Raw genomic sequence first — 13,859 nt, forward strand, 5'->3', positions numbered from 1 at the left:
TTATTCTTAAATGCTATTTGTTAGCATAACATTTGATATAAAACATTACTTTAATGTTTACCTTGTACCAACTTCCAAAAATGAAGACCATGATATCCTTCCTAAGATTACTTACAGGACATTTTCAGACAAGTAAATCGTGAAATCTGTCATTCTGATAATAATAGCATAGATCTTCAGCTTCATCCTCACAAACACAGAAATTAAATTTTGTACTGGCCAAGGAAGGTAACTATGAAACAATGATTTTATTTCTATTTATGGATCCGAGAATAAAAAAGGGGCTGAGATATACAGAAAGCATCTGTCCAGTCCTTGCAAAAGCAGGGAACCTGCCGTGACTGTGTTAGCAGGTGTCCTGTGACACCCCTCACACCAGCTATACCCATGCCCACTGGGGCTCAGAAGGGAGGGTTGGGTAGAGTCTAGTTGACCAGCTTGCACTATCATTGCTGCAATAAGGGATTCGATACACTTGATAAATGTAAATGAAGCACAGTTTTTAGATAAAAAATTAATTATAATACCCATTTGTCATTATGGAGAAAGAGAAGTGGAAAGAAAGAGAGGAGGAGAGGGAAGGGGAGGAAAATGGAGGAGGAAAAGGAGAAGAAGGAGAAACTGAAGGAAGAGGAGGGGAAGGAGGGGGAGGGGGAGGGAGGAGGAAGGCGGAGGAGGGGAGAGAACTGATGGTCTTCTGTGTTCTGTTGGCTGTGCACCTTGCTCTTGACAGCGGCTTGTCCGGGGCTTGGACGCTGGTGACAAGAGCCTACTGTTGCTCTCCCTCAGTTCATGGAGTCCAGCACTGACGATTTCAGGAACCTGAGGGAATATTCTTTCCTATCCCAAAAACAACATTCAGAGTTTTCTTTCTGTGAATGTTTTCATGAATGAATTTGAAACGCTTTTGTTTTAAGGAATAGAATGAACCATATTGTGTGCACAGTGAACAATGACTCATTATTTTCCTCTTGAATCTCGACTTCTTCCTTGGCTGAGACTGACCACATTTCACTCTTACCTAGAAATTCCATTTATTAGTCTCTGAATTTTGACACGTCTGCCTTTTTCCCATCTTCATGATGAGCGATTCCCTGTACCTCCCTGGATGTTGGTTTCTGTAGGTCTTTAGATTTGCTTGCCCTTCTTGTGAAAGAGAACATCACTCTAAAAGTTTGTTTGTGGATACAATTTCTAAAATAGCACTCACATAATGTCCCCAACAAGTTTGTTAAAACAACATAAACCGAAATAATAAGCAGCAGGAAAAAAAAAGAGAGAGTAGAAGCCTTGTCATCTCTAGTAGTGAGCAGGCACAATGTGGCACTCTGACTCAAGTGTTCACAAGACCCAGAAACTAAGTGGCAAAAAAAAAAAAAAATCTGTTTGGGGATTATTATAGAAAAACTTATGTCTTTTAGATTTCCAGATGGCTTCTTTTTTCCGATATAAATCACAGTTTATTTATGAATAATTTGGGGGATAACGTTGTACTTCTGTGTGTTCTAATCTAGGTAGCTGTTTTATCTAGAACCTAGATATGACACACATATTAGTCATTGTAACTCTAAGAGTGTAATAAAATGGAGACCATGATTGGGGTTTTTATAGAACCACCATATGATATATTTAATTTCAAGCATTTCTTGAAGTTCCTGAAAAAAGCTCAAGTTGTACTTTCTGAGATGTGATTGTTTAGCTATGACTTCAGAGACAGATTTTAGTTAAGCATTAATTGTCTATATCAACGGGTCTCAATACAGGCAATTTTGACCCCCAGCCTGGAGACATTTGACAATGTTTGGAGACATTTTTGTTTGTCACGACTGAGGGACTATTACTGGCATCTTTTGGGTAGAGGCCAGAGATGCCTCTTAACATCATACAATAAATAAGACAGTGTCCTCAAAAAGAATTACTTGGCCCAAGGTGTTAATACTACCAAAGCTGAGAGACCCTGGATTAGGGTCTTCAGTTCCTCTGCATTTTGCTATCTGATGCTCCAACTGTTAATGCTCTAGTGTTTATCTGGCATCCTTCAGAGATGTGTCTGATTTATTTATTTTTTTTTAGTTTTATTTTATTTAAATTCAGTTAATTAGTATTTAGCGTATTATTAGTTTCAGAGATAGAATTCAGGGATTCATGAGTTGCATGTAATACCCAGTGCTCATTACATCATGCTCCCTCCTTAACGCCCATCACCCAGTTACCCCATCCCCCTACCTCCCCTCAAACAGCCCTCAGTTTTTTTCTTTCATCAGTTTTCCGTCCCTTGACATATGATCCTCTGCACTATTTCTCATATTCCACATATGAACGAAACCATACGATAATTGTCTTTCTCTGACTGACTTATTTCGCTCAGCCTAATACCCTCTAGTTCCATCCACCTCATTGTAAATGGTAAGTGTTTATTTCTGATGGGTGAGTAGTATTCCATTATATATATGTATGACATCTTCTTTATCTACTCATCTGTCAAAGGACATTTTGGCTCTTTCCATAGTTTGGCTATTGTGGACATTCCTGCTATGGACATTGGGGTGCAATTGCCCCTTTGGATCCCTACATTGTATCCTTTGGGTCAATACCTTGTAGTGCAATTGCTGGGTCATAGGGTAGCTCTGTTTTCAATTTTTGAGCATCCTCCATACTGCTTTCCAGAGTGGCTGTGGCAGCTTGCATTCCTACCAGTGTAAGAGGGTTCCCCTTTCTCCCCATCCTCGCCAATCTGGATTCTTCCTCCAAATTATAGAAATGAAATGAGCGGCAGAGGACCCACTCTAAAAAGGCCTTAGATTGCTTCAATGGGTCAACCGGAGGCAGGAGGTCTGGGTTTGTGCCCCGGATGTGTTCCTCCAGAAGAAATGAAGGACCTCCCAATACCTGACAAATACCTCCCATTTCCTACACATACCCATCAACCTCCTGACATACTCCCTGCTGCCACTGTGGGGGCACATCTGGTAAAGCATGATGGCAGAGAAGTGATGCTTAGGACATTCAGCTGATCCTGGGCTCCTCACGTGATAGCCCACAGATCTGTGGAAATGATAGACTGCACTCCAAAGTCTCTGATCCCACTCTTACATTTATAAGAATTGGCTTCAGATTCTCCCACATTTTCCTATAATAAAGCAGCCTCCACAGGCTAGCCCAAACTGAGTTTCTTGGGAGTATTCTCTATGCTTCAGTTCTTAGAGTATCTTTTTGACCACACAGAGGCAATTTTAAATGAATTATGTCTTGACTCTGACTATTCTACACTGGGTTATATTTAGGGAAACTGTTCTCATGATATTCATTTTGAAAAAGTATCTTCTTTGAAATTTTATCCCTCCTCAGAGAGATTTATATGTTCTTGGCCTTCATGACTGAGATTCCCTGGTGAGCCCTTCTGAGCTTTATATTCAGAGATTATTATATTTGCCACATTTACTTTAAATGATGAATTTTTATGTGTATATTTCCAAAAGTCTTAAGGCAATAGAGAGAACTTACAGAAATGAAATAAAGGAAAATACAGAAGGAAATAAAGATCTTGATGTACTCAATAATCAATAATCTTCATTTTAGGATCTGGTCAAAATTACAGGTTTGGAAAGTCTTTCGGTAAATATAAACTAGGTGTCCGATGGAGCACCCTGTGGAATGTTGGTTTCTGTGGTACATAAACAAATAATGCTGGGCTCTACTACAAGAACTGACTTGTTTGAGGAAGGGCAGAATATGAAAAGTTCTGTCGTCCACAGCACTGCCTCAAGCGTGAGCAGTCCCCTAGCTCATGGCTGGTTTCTTCGTGTTGTCCTGCTTGGGAACAGAAACTACATGGCCACTCCCTCTTGGGCAGCTCCCTATACTATTAAATCGATCATTTCACATTGTGAATTTTAGGGTAAAAGCTTTCTGCTTGGGTTCACAGTATTGTAGAAAAGGACCATACGTTCTGTGAAACTTGGCTCAATTTTTAAAATTTCAATGCATAGAGTCAGGCAAAGTGTCTCATACTTGGCTGTGGCTATTATAGATGGGTTAGAGAGTGTAGACATAGATAGTGTAGATAATGTCAGTGTAGCTAATTTGAAGGTGAGCTTGGCAATATATTCTAAAAATAAAAATCCACGTAACCTACGATGCAGAGCTCCACGTGTGGCTGCCTGTCCTAGAGCCATGCTGCATAGGGGAGGAAGAGTCATGCAGGAGAGCGTTCTAGAAGGAAGACCTGAAGTGCTGGCTCATGGGAGCCCAGGGGTTGTCTCTGGTTCATCCATTTCTCTCAACTCTCATTGCCAATCCATCAGCCATTCCTTTAAGATGTGTAGTTAAACAAAAAGAAACTAACACAAAGAAACCTGAAAAATACTATGTAGCAGCTAAAAAAACTTTTCTAAAGGAAAGAGATGCAACTGTGTGAGCCGGGATGATAATGTCCCCATGATAACCACTCAAATCAGGAAAGGGAGTAGCCAATGGTTTTGTAAAATGATAATCATCGAGTTAAAAAGAAGTCTATGTCCTTTCATCAGTACATCAATTTCTGTATAAATGTATAAGAAGAGTCTGGAAAGCAGCCTTCAAACCCAATTACAGTGGTTTCTCCCGACAACAATGCCGAGGTGTGACTGGGTGCCTATCTGAGGAAGACACATATAAGCAGAGATCTGGATGATGAGGAACAAAACGCTGCAAAACTTGAGGGAGCAGCTTTCCAGGTGGAGAAAACAGCAAGCATAAAGGGCATGGGCAACAAGAGGAAAAGACAGTGAATCAGGAAGGCCCATTTGCAGTTCAGCCAGTGGGCGGGGGTGGGGGGTGCTGAGGGGCCACGGGTTGTCTCGAGAGTTCTTGGTCCAATGACCCCGGTGGGAATCTGTTAGTCATCTTGAAGCCTACGATTAAGACACAGAATTTCTATTTTGAGGAGGGCATTCTAAAGGTAGAAGCAGGGCAAGTAGACTCTTGGCCAGCTCTGGTGGGAGGTTGTGGTTGGTGGCTTGTGTGAGGGCTCGGTGGGAAAGAGAACAAAGATAACACAGAGGACATCCCGAGGGGCTTGAATGGGAAAGGCGAGGGACACCAGTGAACACATAAATCCAGGGTATTTGAGTAAAGGGCAGTGCCAATCATGGAGGGTGGGGGGTTGATGGAGAAGGCCAGCCTGTACACTGGGGTCTTCCTGGGACTGTGAGTTTTAGCTTCTAAATACATAGCTAGATACCTACCCCTGGAGCTAGTGAGAGCAGCTGATCCCAGAAGAATGTGTGTCTCAGCTTTAACAATTAGAAGTGAAGTTTAAAATTTTGGAAATAAAGTAAGATCAGTGACCCAACTGGGTAATTGTTTTATTGGGTGATGGGGTTTAAGGAGGGCATGTGATGTGATGAGCCCTGGGTGTTATGTGCAATTGATGAATTATTGAACACTACATCTGAAACTAATGATGTTCTATATATTGGCTAATTGAATCTAAATAAAAAAATAAAGTAAGATCCAACACTAAAACTGTCAGTTGAATAATAAGATCTATGTGGTGTTTTATTTGTTTGTTTGTTTTCCTGGTGTCATCATTTGGACCTCCCAGTACACTTAATATCTCTTGGCTATCTATGACAAATGATTGTATCCTCTTTGCAGAGGTCATTAGTCATTCATATATATTTGAACACCTTGAATCATGGTGTTTTTTAAAGATATGACTGGGAAGCAATGGTGAGCACTGAACAAAGAGCTCCCTACTGGACGCTCAGTGAATCTCAAACAATGCTATTAATGAATCAATGGGTCCTTCTGGGGGAACAAAAGTACTAATAGACAAATTGGATACAGAAAACAAGGTAAATAATGTTTTAATTATTTGCAGGGGTTACTGTGGATCTGTGCCAGAACCAAACTTGTAATAATACTTTTTGTGAAATAAGCCCAATATTTCATTTGGATTTAATCATAATTGTGTATGGATGGTGATTAGCCAAAGAGCAATAAAGTTAAATTAAGCACAATGATTATCAATATTTTTAAAGGTAGAAAAAATTTTTTAAAAAATGCCTACAAAAGAAAAACAAAAAATTCTTACATTGTAGAGATGTATTTCTGACACCTTTGCTATAGGAGTCTTTATCTTGGAAAATTTCTCATTTTATCTGGAACTCATCTCCACACACTTTACCAGAGCAACAGGCCAACATTTTGCCAGAAGAAGGATTTAAAATTATAAAAGCACAGAGCTTCATGTTTTTATGTTGATTTGTGATCATTTTTTAAAAATTTGACATCCTATTCATGGCTTTAAAGAAGGGACTGTGCATGAATCCAGTAGAAGATATTTTTATTTTTAAGAGAGAGAGTGAGGAGGGCCAGAGCGAGAGGGAGAGAGAGAATCTTAAGCAGGCTCCATGCCCAGGGTGGAGCCCGACATGGGACTCAGAGATCAGGACCTGAGCTGAAATCAAGAGTCGGACACTTAACCGACTGAGCCACCCAGGCACCCCCAGTAGATAATTTATCCAGGAGTTTACCCATTAAAAGAATCCAAAAAGTATAATTATTCCAAAATAATTGTTATCCATCTAGCAAAATCAATGCCATGGTGAAGATTGAATAAAGATATCCCTTGGTGTAAATTACTCATGACCATGAGATCTGCAGGACTCTGAGGGAAAGCCGGGGGCCAGTCCACGCCACTGGACACAGACTGAGTGTTGGGGATGGCGATGGGTGGGTCTAAAACGTCTCTGTCAGAGCCATTCCCTATAAAACTCATGTAATTTAATAGAACAAGGGTCATTTCTTTCAGAGCAGAAGACACTCTGAAAGAAAGGGAAATTAAGAGGAAAAGTCCTGCCGAGAGTGAGCTGGGCTCTGATGTACCATCCCAGGGGCTCATTGGCCCACACCAACCTCTCCTTTCCTTTCTCGGGATGCTCGGTCAAGAAATCTTGATAACGCATGCATTGGACATGCCCATCTGCAGACTTTTGTTTGTTTGTTTGTGTAAGGATTGCTTTTTTAGAAAATGAGCATGAGTAGGTGTTGGAATCATAATTTTCTGTGTGAAAATTGCTGTATGAGTTTGTAGAATGTAGGCATTTCCTTTCTATTTCAAATTGTCCTGGATTTCTTTGACTAATGAAAAATGAAGACACCCTTCATATATTTATATCAACTAAAAGGCATTATGAGACATGGATTTTTGAATCTTATTTCTTCCAATCTACTTTATGTCTTCCATTAGTTCCAAACTTTATGAGCCAAAACATTTTCTTAATAATCTTGCTCTATTGTATTCAACGTATGTGAATTGTGCAAAACTTATGAATTCACATCAGGTCAGATCCTGCCCATCAGTAGTTAATGATTTTCTAATATACTAATCAAGTCAGGGTATTAGTTTTCTGCAATCTGAGAGCTGTGAAATCCATCAGCAGTTCCTTGAAAGTAATAAGGAAACAGGATTCTCTACTATTAAAACACACACACACACACACACACACACACACACACACACACACACACGCACATCTATTTGACCATAGAAGTACAAAGAATCATAATAGATTATTTGCTAATTGCTGCTACACGCAGATATCATATGTAGATCAGTAGTTGGAGCTCATATTTACATTGATTTTTAACCCACCAAAAAGTAGCAGAGGAAGGGTAAAATGTGGAAGATAAAACACAGAAATTTACACATCCCCGGATACTTCAAGACATTCTAGTCTTTGAGGTGCCAGTGAAATCCGATAAGAGCTACACCTGGTGCTTTCTTTGATGAGAACCAAGAAAGATAAAGACAGAAAGAGTAAGAAGACCCTAAAATCCATATGACTAAATAAAATTGTCCTTATTTACTAACATTACGGACGGTTACCAAAATAGCCAATAGCTAGAGCAAATCGCAGAAATGGTGATACATCTTGGCCGTCATGGTGCAGAAAACGAGACGTCTGGCAGGAAAATGGGATAAGATGTTTAAATCAAATTAATTAATGAATAAGATATAAAAGATAAATGAAAACCTTATTCTTAAAGGTTGTTCTTTCGGTAAACAGGTCTATATTTATCAGAGAGGGAGTTGGTAGTGACTTGCTTTTCCTTCTGTGATTATGTGATTAACTGCCATTAAAACTTTGATCCCCCTCTCGCTCCCTCTGTCTCTCTCTCTCTCTCTCTTTATTGTAACTTCAACTCCAGCATCATTTCAACCTTTGCCCTACATAAGGGGAAAGTCTTGGGACTGCTAATTATGATGGTCACATATTTTCTCAGGAATAAAAGGAAGACCTTTGCTCTATGAAAATACACTATATGTAAACAATAGCCTTGTCTTTCCAAATACAGTGTTGACTTTTGCCACCTTCTTGGCCTGGAAACTTATTCAATATAATAAAGAAAAAATAGTGTTTCTTTAACTGGAAATGTTTTAGATGGCTGACTAATTAGCTAGAGTGAATATTGTGCCTCCATTTTGCCATCAGCATTTATTTTCCATAATGTGACTGGTCTCTCCCACCACAGCCTGGCATGAAGAACGAACTCTGGTTCCTACCTGGACTCCTTTCTGATGACTCCAGCCTAAAGGAGAGAGAGAGAGAGAGAGAGAGAGAAGCTTACGGGCAATGTGTCTTCTATTATTATAAAATAGCGTTCGGTCTTGGGGATGTGTTTCAGTCTGAAGGGATAACAACCTGAATCTCCCAAGCATTCTTTGGGAATTAGAAGGGTTCTATGTGATTCTGAGAAATGAAGGAGTGTCACTCTTGAGGAAAATCTGATATTACAACTGAAATCAGAATTTACAAAACACAGTAAAAGATATGGTTAGCTCTTCACTTTTTATAAAAATGTACTACTAGTGAGCTCCCCCCCCCGCCCCCCTACTTTGGGCCGAGGATGGATTTAATTATTTTTTCATTGATGATATGCATAATGTCTGTGAGAAAAAAAAAATTGACTTCCATGGCACGGGAGTGCTTTCTTTAAGGCCAGATCGCCCCAGGCATAATGAAAGGCCACCGGGGTCCTGTGCAGCAACCTCCGAAGACGGCCGTGGCCTTCCCCGGGACCAGCAGCCCTGCCGTGCAGAGGACATAGCGGCTGCACAAAGTTTTAGTGTTACACTGATTCACAAGGGTCTCTTTGGGATAGTCACACATATTTTTCCTGTGTTTAAAAACCTCTTAGGACCTTAGTCCCTGTCCATTCGCTGCAGTGGATCAGCGACCAGCTCAGGCTCACATTCTGAACACAGGAAAGCTTGTTTACTTGCACACAAGGAAGCTTCTGGGGACACAGAGGGCCAGGGCTAATGACTCGGGTGAGCTCGAAACCCTCTTGTCATTCAGATGGGGTCCACAGCACGTCTGCCATAAATCCATAGTCCAAAATGCATGCAGGATATGAGGCGTGTTAAAAAATTAATAAAGGAACAAGTTGTACTTTATATTTACAATGTGCTATTGAAAAAACTGAATCATCTTTTCTTAATTGGACACTGAAGAAATTTTCTCAAAGAATGGAATGTATTGAGAAAAAAAAAAATACCTACGCAACGCATAAAAGGATCAAAGTGCCTCCGGTGATATGTACTCCAGGGCTTAGGACAGCTATGACCGCTGTTCCAATGGCTTATTAAGGTAACGTGTAAAGCCTTGGGGCTCCATTCCCTTTATTTTCCCTTTGTTGCATGTAATTCTGATTTGGGGTAAGATCTGCTGCTGCATCTCCATCTGTGAAACCAGCTTGGTGGAGAAGCCCACAGAGCTGTTTGTGGTTTGGTAGAGCTTAGAAATCAACAGAAAATTAAGACCAAGTGCTGAATGCGTGACTGAACATCTTTTTATAGATGGGCCCCAGGAATGCACATTCACTGAAGCATACCCTTTGAAAACCCTAGTCACTTATATGTTTTCCAGAACTATTGATGTGTAACCCACCATTAACATATGGCCAATGTAGATGACACAACCCTACAAGTATGTTCACATACCTCGGAGCAGGCTTCCCTTCATGTGGGTTGGGTGAGCTATTTGAACAGGAAAGCCCCCAAAGATGAAGGGGGGAATGCCTACAGCTTCTAAGAGAAGACAACTTTGATCCACCCTGAGGCATTGTTTGAAGAGGCTTGTCATTGCGTTCCCTCTCTCACATCCAGGTTTGACACACCCCTTCTTCTCCCAGTTCAGGGAAAAGTTGGTCCTTCTGGCCTTCCCTTGTGAAAGTCATGTACACAACAGCCAATGAATCATACCACCTCCCTCTGTGTATCTGGAACCTTCGCCATGTCTAAGCACTTTCCACGCCTGGTTCCCTCTCATTCCTACAACAAATGGGCCAGGCCCTGCCCTCATTATTCTGCAGATGGGAGCAATGCCCCTTGGAGATGCCGGATGTGCCCCAGGTAATGAACATCGAGAAATCAGATGCACATTAGAGCAAACGCAGCTTCGGTGATGTCACAGCCCAGCCGCAACCGGTTAGTTATTCCATGGACCCTTTCCAGAATTCTCTCTGCCGTGCAGTCAAGCTAAGGTTGCCAGCGAGCATGAAAAGATGCATGTGCCATTTCTTCATGAGGACCATGTGCCACAGAAAAACAAAACAAAACAAAACACTTTTTTTTAATTTTGTTTTACTTTTTATTTTTTTAAGTAAACTTTTTGCCTGACATGGGGCTTGAACTCACATCCTTGAGATTTGGAGTCAGTGCTTCACCACCAACTGAGTCAGCCCGGCGGGCCCCCAGATTAATATGGACACGTGGATTTCATAGAAGGGAAACATCTCTCTTGTAATTTGTGAGACACTCTTTCTGGATTAGATAGTTGCCACTTACAGGGCACAAATCCAGGTGTTTCCCAGTGGAACAAACAGTTCTTGATTCCCCCCAGCCCAAATTATTTTTTTTGTTTGTTTAAACCTTTGTAGAGGGGCACCTGGGTGACTTAGTCGTTAAGCGTCTGCCTTCTTCTCAGGTCATGGTCCCAGGGTCCTGGGATCGAGCCCCGCATTGGGCTCCCTGCTCAGCGGGAAGCCTGCTTCTCCCTCTCCCACTCCCCCTGCTTGTGTTCCTGCTCTTGCTGTGTCTCTCTCTCTGTCAAATAAATAAATAAAATCTTAAAAAAAAAAATAAACCTCTGTAGAACTAATGTAGAAATTAGGCTGAGAGAAGAACCAGACTGGGAACACAGGAAACCCTGTGTGAAGCGTGGGGCATTCTTCCTTCAAATGGCTCAATTTTAAGTGAAATTCATTCTGAATTTAGGGTAGCATATTTAAATCTCATGATTTTATATAGAAATTTAACAACATTTTCTCACTAAAGTATATAGTTCCTCATAAACATATTTATCTTTAATAAAGATATTGCATTGTTTGTTCAGCAAATACTTGATTCGAAGACTTCTGAGTCCCATCATGGAGAGACAAAAAATCAAAACAGAAACAAAAACAGACCAAAAAACCTCTATCTGACAATTGTGAAATAATGTTTGTAAAATTGTTAAAAGTCATAACTAGACTATAAAGAAACAAAACAGAGAAAATACATATACAGTTGATGTATCTTAGCAGCTTCTGATCTGTTTCGATACCTCTGTAATTTGTATGAGTTACAACATTGGGATTTTTCTGCACATGAAAAAAGATAATTTCACATGTGTAATTTTATTTTAAATTCTGGATTTGAGTAGGTCAACTACAGAATGAATATCTTCTTTTATATAAAAAGTAAAGTTAGCTGAGAGTCAATTGGTGTGTGTTCACTTTACTAGAAGTTCTTGTTAGGGGTACTAATAACTCAAGACTCGGGAAGAACTAAGATGTCAGGGTTGTAGTTTCTGACACTGGATCAGGCAGGCCTCATATAACGTGATATGAGAAAGTCAACTTAAGTGGTGTGACCTGTTGAAGAAACTCTGTAAGAGGAAAAAAGAATATTATACAAAGAAACAACCAAAGCTACAGACTTCTTATGTCTTGAAAAGGAAAGAACTTGAGAAAATGAACGCCAATTCCTTCTTCTCACATTAAATCTTGGTCATGTCAGCCCTCACGCAAGCACCCTGTGAGTGTGGCCTTCAGTGTGGGCCTTGGGCTCCCAGCCGGGGGGCGTACTCCCAGTGAAATTCACAGCTGTCCCTCCAAACCTGCATGTAAGTGTGCATTCCACATCTACGCATCCCACCCGAAAAGCCCTATATATGACAGGAGATAATGCTCATTTTCACGGCAAAAGTCCCAGAAGTTTTGGCAAAGGATGCTTCACTTTCGTCTCCCTTTTATGTCTGTGTTTTCCTTTCTTTTCTCTTGAAAAACAGCAAGGCATGAACAAATAAAGGATGGGCCTAAAATGAAAACAGCACTAAAACTCAAAAGCAAAAAGGAATGGTCTTACATAAGAAAGCATCAGTGGTGTTCTGAAGAAAGCTCTGTGGTTCTGAATCCAAGCCTTGTCCTGCTCTGACCCCAGCCCCCTGCCCCATCCTCTGGGGTCCCCTAAGGCTTGGAAGTCACAGGATCCATCATGGCGCCCTCAGCAGTGGTGCGGAGAACAGGAGGAGGCGCTCACTAGCTGGCCTGCTCCTTGGCCTCCTGATGGGAACATCCATGCCCTGTTCTGTCTGGTCTGTCTGTTGGCCTGAGCACACACTGCCAAAGTCTGGCTCCAGCAGCAGCTCTTCTCATGGTTTCCTTAATCTGATGTTAGAAGCACTTTCCTCCTCTTCTGACTCCCCAGCAGAAACATACTCCCCAGGCAGCATTTGTGACTTCTACCTTGCCCTATGGCCAATCTTCTACTACTCTTGGGGACTGTGAATCCCCTGAGCACCAGGGTCTATGGACTCTGTAATTCATGCTTTGCCCACGGTGCTTAGTTCCAAGCTTGACGTGCACAGTTGTTACATGCATGGAGAAGGAAGAGACAAGAATGCTTCGAAGACAGCATTCCCCCGATACTCTTAATTCTTGATTGAAAGTAGCAACATTACACGTAAGGGGCCTTATTATTGGAAGGTCCCTTGACAAAAACAATATTAAAAATGCATGTAGGAGGAAATTATTGTCTACTTTGGATGATTAGTTGAGTCTTGTCAGAGACAGTCTAGTGGAACAATGGGTGATTTTATATTACAAAAGTGCTCTATTTTTGTTGTTGGTAGGGATAAAAAAGTTGGCAATGCTACGAACATTGCTTGATTTGGCACTGAAAGCTTTTTCATTGTGTCAAAATAATACATTATTGTTCAGGATTTTTTTTATCTTGATGTTCTGGAGACTGACTCTGGGTTTTGTAAGTGGAGCTGTATTACCGTTTCATTTCTTAACGTACTTGAGTTACCTGATTTACCCACCACAGGAACAATCAGGAGATTTTCATTACTGGGTGAGTGATTACATTGGCAAGAGAAGGCAAAAGTATCTAACAAACATAAAAGAACGGGCACAGGCACCTTAATTGTGTTACAAAAGGTCTGTTTTGTGGAGATGGTGGCTGACCAGTATAAAGTGACCACAAGCTATGGGGACATTTTACAAATAATGTAAAGGAATCGAGAGGAAGTTGTTCTGAACACTTAGGACCAGAAAGGAGCCTGGAAGCCTGGATCTTTCAGTTTCCACCCTGGTTCTCAAGAGGGGAAGTCTTCCCAGTTCAAACCAGCCTGCCCAGCCTCGACAAGGTGGTGTAAGCCCCACTGGTGCCCGTTGGCATGGGGCCACCACTCTAAGGGAACTACTGCACGGATAATCCCGACCATCTCCTGGACCTGACATAGCAGGGATGGGGCTAGTGATCTGTCTCACAGGTAAGGGGTCACTCTTATGGCCTCCCTTCCAGAAGTCTGCACTTTGAAATT

Source organism: Eumetopias jubatus, unplaced genomic scaffold (assembly GCF_037043125.1).
Source record: "Eumetopias jubatus isolate StellerSeaLion01/CBP00866 unplaced genomic scaffold, mEumJub1_p1.0 scaffold_5, whole genome shotgun sequence".
NCBI lineage: Eukaryota > Metazoa > Chordata > Mammalia > Carnivora > Otariidae > Eumetopias > Eumetopias jubatus.